Source organism: Haemaphysalis longicornis, unplaced genomic scaffold, assembly GCF_048455015.1.
Source record: "Haemaphysalis longicornis isolate Haplotype H1 unplaced genomic scaffold, Haemaphysalis longicornis Haplotype H1 scaffold_6, whole genome shotgun sequence".
Lineage (NCBI taxonomy): Eukaryota > Metazoa > Arthropoda > Arachnida > Ixodida > Ixodidae > Haemaphysalis > Haemaphysalis longicornis.
In genome coordinates, this window is record NW_027526407.1 from 44,045,678 (window position 1) to 44,054,461 (window position 8,784).

Sequence of the window (8,784 nt, forward strand, 5' to 3'; positions counted from 1 at the left end):
TTTCGCGTATGCATGTGCATGAAAATGTAAAATTGCCTCCATCGTCCCGTGTATGAGAACATCCGTATGTGATGGAACTTGGAAGGCATCCTACGCGTTCACAATACGTTTCATGCGATGTAGAGAATCAACCCGATGGAAACGCCAATTGAACCCCCAGATGCGCCGCATCACACCAGGGTTCCCTCGCGGGGAGATGGAGGCAATTTTTTTTCTGAGTTGTCTTCTAATGGGCTGTTAGCCTTTTCGCAATGTTAAGCGGGTTCCTTGCAACGTTTTTGTTCCAGGGAGATTTGTAAAGCTTGTAGAAGTGCCGCATGACCGACTGACATGCGGAACCTCCTGCCTTACCGGCTTTGCCGATTTCCTATTGGGTCGTTTCACGGGCACACGTCTTTAGGATAAGTGCAGTTATTCGTGCAGCAAGAATAGTTATAATAGAATACTTGAGCCACTTGAAATTTACAGGTATAAGAAATACGTAAGCAGTCGCACTCGGAACGTTTCTCGTAAGTTCTAAAAGGAATGTGGATAACTAGAAAGTAATGTTAAACACACGCCGAGAGCCTCACGTTATCCGCAGGTAAAAAAAATACATAAAGAGGTGGACGAATGTAACTATATTGCGCCAAGTGGCCAGTGCTGATTTTAAGCATGAAAAGATACCGCGCAGAAATCAAATGGGCTGGAGCATTCAGCGAGCACTCGGATATAACTCCGGCTCTGGCGGGCTTTTCCCCAATATTTCAACCCGGCCGTTTCTTTGCAGAGCCGACCTCGGGACCACCCCACCTCAAAAACGTGGACAGCGGCCCCCCTCCCCCTCCACCATAAATTCCCCCATTTCTGTCCCAAGGTTTATAACCTGTACAATGCAGAAAAAAAAGAACTAGCTCCCTCTATCTCTGAAACCAACGGTATTCTACCAGAACCAATGCGTACTGCCACTTATGCCTTACGGGACAGAAACTTGCCACCTTATTAAGCGCCTTAAAGGGAATCTACTTCATTTCAGCGAGGAGTGTGAAGAAACATGAAAGGACGCTTAGAAAAAGGAAATGAGCGTCTTTAATAACAGGGAAAACTTCGGCCGATGGTATCCTAGCTGTAAACAAGAGTGGGCTTGCGCAGGTCACTTAATGTGGAGAAGTGCAACTGGTTGACCACCAGGGCAGTAACAGAGTGGCCACCCGAATACAAAACTACGAGCACAGCAGGACCGTAACTCGATGAAGGACGAAATAAGAAAATTGTGGCGAGTGTTGGATATATGGAATCGCTAGACACGAATGGCTGGAGCTCGGAAAAGTAAACCAAATCTCAGTTCCACACAGAGTTATTTCTGCTGAAACAGTGGACCTGTGGCTCTCACGTGTCAGCTCGAACGTCAACGGGCGCTCGCCAGAGAACGGCAGTGCCGTCGCCGCGCAAACCCTACGGTTCGCGCAAATGCATCGGCAGTTAAACGTCAGCGGCGATACCCTACCACCGTTCTAGAGATCTCCGCTAGCGGGAGGGAGAGGAACCCGCCCCTGCGAGACCACTGCGCCATCTATCGGTAGGTCTGGGAACCAGTTTCTGCGAGGGCGCCGGAGGATCCGGGAACCTGCTCCTACCCCTGCGTGACGCACGACATTCAACAGACGGACGAAAAGGCTCGACCCGCAACAGCTTCGCTGCTAATAAAAGCACCCTTCTTTCTGCAGTCCGCACTAACGGGATGATGATGATGATAGGGCCTGTGCGTGATATCTGTATGGGCGTCATGTTTGTATTCCATCCGCACAGTGTGTCTGTTACGACCTCTAGTTTACTACACGGCGCAATAACCAGCGAAGTTGACAGTCCAGGGGACACACACACGACTATCACAAACTAGGAAGTACAAACTTTATACTATGTGATATGGGATTTTGAAAGGGCGAAAGGACAACGGAATAGTTACGTTGACCGCGCCTCGCTCATCATTCTATGCCAGTGTCGACACACTTTTTTTTGCAGAGAGGGCGTGCTAAAGGATTTCTATGCCCCGGAGAAATATGTGAAAGGCTTAATTTTTCTTTTTCGATCGTTCGCCGTCGCCACATGCACGTTGCCAAACCGTGACATCCCCCTCTCTCCATTGCACCGCAGTTTGTACTGTCTGCTGTGATTGTTAGCAAGCTTTTCCGGTTTCCTCATAATCTTTCACCCGGACATCAGCCTGTCCGGCCCACGTACGTTTCGCCACTCACTACGAGAGCACTGCACAGAACTTGAATCTTCGGTTCCCTTCCCCTTTCACTCAAACATTAGCCTGTTTGGCCAACATACCTTTTGCCACGCACTTCCAGAGCACTGCATGCAACTCGGTTCTTCGGTGACGAAGCGACGCCAGTTCCACGCGCCGCCAGGTCTTCCAATATATTTTCACGTCCGAGGTTGGTTCCCCTTTCCGCGCGAGCATACGGCCGTCCCAAAACGATATAAAACGAGGCTGCGTGCGTACACAGCGACATAAATCATCGTTTTCAGCGGCCGCCATTTTTACTCGCGAAGGCCGCCAGCGGACAGGTGCTGTTGTGGTAGGCCCATGTTTCGTGCCTGACATTCTGTCCCGACTTCCGTTTGACGTCGGGGTATAAACTCGCCACGTGCGGTCCTAGAACGGGCACTCAGCGCCAACATTTTCCGCACGAGTAGCAGCGACGTCGTGGTGGAAGTGGTTTTACTGCCTGACACATCGGGGGCTCGTCACTCTTGCGGTTCGTGCAACTGAGAGAAAGGGAAGATTGGGAACGTGCCGATGTATCAACAGCAACGGTTATCGAGTACTATGCCGGCGGCGCCTGGAACAGGAAGGTATTTGTAATAAGCTCTGTACCTCTGCCAGCCAATTAAGGGTTCTGTCGCGACCTTCATCGTCGAGAGAAAACTCCCGCGTACAAATAAAAGAAATTACTGCCACCCGCAGGAATCGAACCTGGAACGAAAAGAAGGACGGAGCGAAAGCCCGGTGTCTTAGCAATTGAGCTACGAGCGCTTTTTGTTTTATTATTTATTGATTACCTTTTTTGTTACAACGGAACACGCGTTAACGCCGGATTAAAAACCGCCGCCCATGCTTTGGTTGGCTGAAAGATTAAAATAAACATCAAATGTTGACAGCTCTTCCAATACACATAACCATTCCAGTTCAGGTTCCAGCAAACGATACACTTCAAGTAGGCTGGTTACACTTTGTGAGAAATACTTGCTCACCGTCATAGCATTCACATCACAGTGGCGTACGGCCATACGGGAGCGCCAAATTGCGTGCAACCCTAGGATTATTATCATGTCGTACGGCACTTCATCCTTTTCCACTGCCAAGAAACGTATCCCATGCGGCGTTACAGGAAGACCTTTCTTTATCGTTCTCTGTAGAACACCCCAGAAAAAGATGGCGTCCCAGCACTCTATAAAAACGTGTTCAATGCTTTCGGGTTTTTTGCACAAAGTGCACGTTGAGGACCAGACAAGGAAAAGCCTTTTTTCCTCCATCCATGTGCCAACGGGAAGTGTGCCGGTGTGCAGTTTAAAGAAAAATGTTTTTACCGAGGCGGGGACTACCATTTTTTTCACCCGCGACAAAACATCTTGGCCACCGCCTGCCCCATACAATGAACGATACAGAGGTACTGGAAAGAGCATTTCATTCAAGTTTTTCGTTAATGTTTTCCTCGATACATTTGCCAAATACTCCATGGTAAATCTAACTGACAGAAATATAAAAGATTGCACCACTTCTTTCCAGAAACCCTTAACGACATATGTTTCGTTGCTTGTTAACACATTAAAGCCTGGAATTACATTTGATAGTGTAGTTTGTACGTAAGTCGTCAGGAATGGATGTTCTACGTCCCGCAATAGCAAAAAACGGCTCACAATCTGCCTTACAAAAACATGGGCCAATCCAACACCGCCTTGCCTTACAGGCCGAAAATGAGCTACGAGCGCACGCGAGACGGCGAAGACAGACTGTGTACAAACCGAGCACAGCTGCGGGTTTACCCCTGCGTTTACCCTGAATGCCACGTGATAGAGCCACGCAACCTTTCGCGCCGCTGTGCGCTCCGCCAACGGCACATTTAGCGGCCGTGTGTGCGTGCCTTGCGTATGCGCTAGGAGTTATTGAAGAATTAAAGGAAGCTCACACCAACGCACGGCATCTCACTGCTCCTCCGTCTCTGCCGCCGATATCGTCGCCTCCGTCGGCTGCGGCAGAGACAGCGGAAAGGTGAGATCGTCTAACACCGGTTTTGAGCCTCTTTAAATTTTATTAAAAAAAAAAGGGTTTCTACTCATGTGCTTCACTAATACAACTCTACCAACCACAGTTCATGAATCGAGCATTGATTGAACCTTAGCAAAGAATATATCTTTGAAGTAATGAAACGGGGTGATAACGTGTCATCTAACCAACGAAAAAACTAATGTATCTATGTTTTATACTCTTCGTTTAATACTAGCGCTGATTTGAGGGCAGGCACAAAATAGTTTTTCTTTCTGGTGCAGCTGGTAGCTGTCCTAGGCCTTATCCCCGCGCTTTTCGTCCACCAGCATTCTAATCTTGTTTTAGTCGCCTCGACAGCCTTGTAGTTAACTCCCTCTATGCTACACTTAAATCCTAGGGCTTCTAGAAGCCGAATATTTCCCTCTTGAATATTTGCATGAATTCACTCACATCCTTAAACCATGTGCCGCGTAGTTTGCTTCTTTTCCGCAAACCCCGCATACCCCATCATTTTCGGTGTACTTCCCCACAAAGCTCTTAGTTCTCAAGCGACCTGCTCTAGCCTTAAAAACAAAACACTGCCCTTGGAATTTTCGTAGAAATTTTCCTTTCTGTTGTCCAATTTCTCTGCCCTGTACATCTCTAATGACGTTTCAGCTTCCATTTTTTTCTCTTCATTTATTCTTTTACTCTACCATCTTTTGCCCCATCTTTCACCTCCATCCCTTCCTGGGAGCCCTGGCTGTGTCCCCGCTGACGGGAACAAATAGACTGCCCAGGAAGCTCTCTACAAACACGTACACCGGATCCGCACGATCATTCTTCAGCACTACGTGGACCTGGTGAATTGAGGACTGCGATTAGGACCTGTACCGAGGTCCTGGGGACAATAAAGTTTGCTCTCTCTCTCTCTCTCTCTCTCTCTCTCTCTCTCTCTCTCTCTCTCTCTCTCTCTCTCTCTGGATGGCTGTCAAGTTTTTTGATGACGAATCAGGTCCTCCAACTCACAAGAGGTCCAGAACCTGGGGGGGGGGGGGCTTCGTGAGTACTGATGAGAGCAATAAAATCTAGTAAGATCAGTTGACTTATAGACCAACCTGTGTGATGCCTACAAGGTCATAGCTGGAGGAAGGAATTAAAGTTTCCGATGGTTGACACTCACTTGAGGTATTCTGAACAACGTGGGACTTTAAATAAACGCTATATAGGGCACAGTCATAACTCTAAGTGATATGAAGCATCTACGCATGAGACTGATCATTGCTTTTCTTGCAATTCATTTTCACAGAGGAATCAAACTGAATATTTCGGTCAAGCACTTCCCGCTATCTTTCGTTGGGGAATATGTTGAACACGACTGTCAGAGCGCCTTTCGGAAATTCTTGTTTTTTGAAGAGAAAACTGAACAATAGTTCCTTACTCCCCCCCCCCCCCCCTCCCAGAATTAAAATATAGGAAGCAGTAAAAAGCATGATATACGCGTAGCTTGCCTTTGTTTCAAATTAAACCCATACGAAACCTTAGTAAGGAAAGTTGAAGTATGCACAGCTTTATGTGGAACAGTTAGCACGTACAATCAAATGTACAGGCATAAGCTTTAAAATTCATTCTCTATGTTTACTCACGTCCGTACAGGGTATTTTCCGTATTTGTAGTAACCTAAGTAGACTCCAGAAGCGGTGACCTAAATTCGAATAAAACTTATGAGAAGCTACATTATGTGTATTTTCTCGTTAAATTCTACTTAAAGGAAGCTTTTAAATGCTCCTCAAGCACGCATATTACTAAACCCATAAGGCACCCGATCAGCCACGTCAAGCCGGCATTATTCGGTTTGTTTGTATTTAGTTTTAGAATAAATTTTGAGAAAACTGCGAAAATAGACACCGTCATTAGTTTTGGAATATAAATTAGTTTTGGAATATACATTGTTCTTTGAACTGTTCAGCATTGCAATTATTTCGCGCTCAATTTACTTCATTTGTTCGCATACGCAAACTGACACAAACATCAGCTTGCTGTCCTCACACTATGCAACAATGTATAGACTTTTCACGTGACACACCCACGATCTCAAACACAGACGCTACCTCCTTTTTTATTTCTTTCCACTTCCTTTATTTCGTTCTTTCATTTCTCTCTTCTGCCTTTTTGTGACTTTATTCCATCCTCCCAATCGCGCCGCAGAGTAGCATGTCGGCGACAACATGCCAGCAGATCTCTCTGCTTTCCTCATGATGATGATGATGATTCCTATTGGTTTCCCCTTTGTATCGGGGTGATGACATGTCATCTTACCAAAAAGGACTAATATACCGATGTTTGACACCTTTGGTTCAATACTAGCGCTGCTTAGGGCAGGCACAAAAAGCTTATTAGGCACAAAATACTTTTTTTTTTCTGTTACAGGTGGTAACTGTCGTAGGCAATATTCCCCTCTCTGCTTTTCGTCCACCAGCATTCTAATCTTCTTTTCGTCCCCTCGACAGCCTTGAAGTTAACTTCAAAGAGCTCTCTCTCTCTCTCTCTCTCTCTCTCTCTCTCTCTCTCTCTCTCTCTCTCTCTCTCTCTCTCTCTCTCTCTCTCTCTCTCTCTCTCTCTCTCTCTCTCTCAGCTTACTAAGCCCTACCAAACAGCCAGCCGCGTAGCCTGATACGACACGCCTCCATTCGGTTTAGGTCAGCGTGGTCGAAAGATTTATGAATAGTAGACGCAAACACCTGGTCCTATTTCAAGCGTACATGCAGGTTTTCCGCGTGCCCAGGCTCCGCTACAGGGAGGGAGGTGCAGTGCATCCAGAATTGATGACGGACGTAGGATTTTATTTCGGGAAGGGGGTAGACCCGGGACAAGGATGATTGAGGATATGAAAGGTGGATAAAGCGTAAAAAGAACAGAGCAGGCCAAAGGTTTAAGACATAAATCGAAATTTAATATTAAGAAAACTGTGTGTAGTGTGTATACTCCGCATGACGTTTACATTCCTTGGTTCCCATTTTTTCAATGGAATTCCTTAATGACCTATGGCTGTGGTGAAAGCAGACAGCCACGCCTTTGAAGCTTGCTTCAACGCTTGTGACACAAAAAGAAAATCACTTCCGCTTCTCCGAAAGTAGATAACCTCCTCCGTTCCGCTTCTCCATTCCGCCTCTCCACTCCATTCCGCTTCTCCGAAAGTAGATAACCTGGGACGTTTCATAGCACAAGTCCTAGAGATGAAACAAACCAGGGCTTCCCGCATTATACTAGGCCCCCTACAGCACAGGCGCGCGATCATCAGTGCCTGAAGCTTGCTAATATACACATTCACTCACTCACTCACTCACTCACTCACTCACTCACTCACTCACTCACTCACTCACTCACTCACTCACTCACTCACTCACTCACTCACTCACTCACTCACTCGGGAACGTTGACGACGGTCATCCCTAGGAAAGAGTCATCTGTATACACACATAGTTTCAGTTGGAGTCTGCTGATTTGGAATTTATGCGTATCAATGATGACTCATCATCATCACTATCATCAGCCTGTCTACGCCCTCTTCAGGGCAAAGGCCTTTCCCGTTGATCTCCAATTATACCGGTCCTGTGCTAACTGCGATCAATTTATCACCTCGCACCTCTTGGTTTTGAAGGTACGTTCCGCTTGCTGTGAACACAGAGACGGGCACGGGAAAAAAAAACGTAGACTTTCACGCCGTCTTCTCGTGAAAGTCTATGTTTTTTCCCGTGCCCGTCTCTGTGTTCACAGCAAGCGGAACGTACCTTCAAAACCATGTTACACCAACTAGCCTGACATTAAGCTTTACAGGCCTTTGATGCCCAAAAATTTATTATTTTGCCTGAGCGTGCGAGTTCTTTATGATCTACTAAAATGACTTCCGACATCATAAATATTAAGTAAGAAAAAAATTTGGTTCTTGAGGACGCACACTAGGACACACTGGGCACTGGGAAACACTGGGCGCTGCAGCTGCACCTATATCACTTGAACAAAAAAGCTAACTTCCTGAGCATGATTTATGGTTGAAGTGAAGAGAATAACGTAAAGTTTGTGTTGCTATCATTTGTAATAACAACGTAATTGCACAATTTCGCTTACCTGCCGCTAGCCCATCGAGCGACCTGGGCTCGATGCCAGTTGACACGCGTAAAAAATATTTTTTTAGCACACGGAAGAACGTGCTGCAATTTTTGAAGATCCAGGAACCTTTGTCTGTCAATAGGTGGTGTTAAATGTTGAAAAACTCCATAAAGTGCGAGAGAAAAAAAAATATTGTTTGAGTAGTTGCTCCTGAACAACACTGGGCATCAAAGGGTTAAAAGGCGGACACCGCTCAGTCGCACGTGGTTCAGAATATGAGTGGGACCTCTAATTTATACCGCTAGTCACTTGGATATGCATTTATAGCGGATTAGTCATCATTAATTGGCGCAGTCATGGGAGGCGTAGATAGGTGGGCAGATGAGATGAAGAGGTGCGAGGTGATAAATTCTCGTGAAAGTCTACGTTTTTTCCCGTGC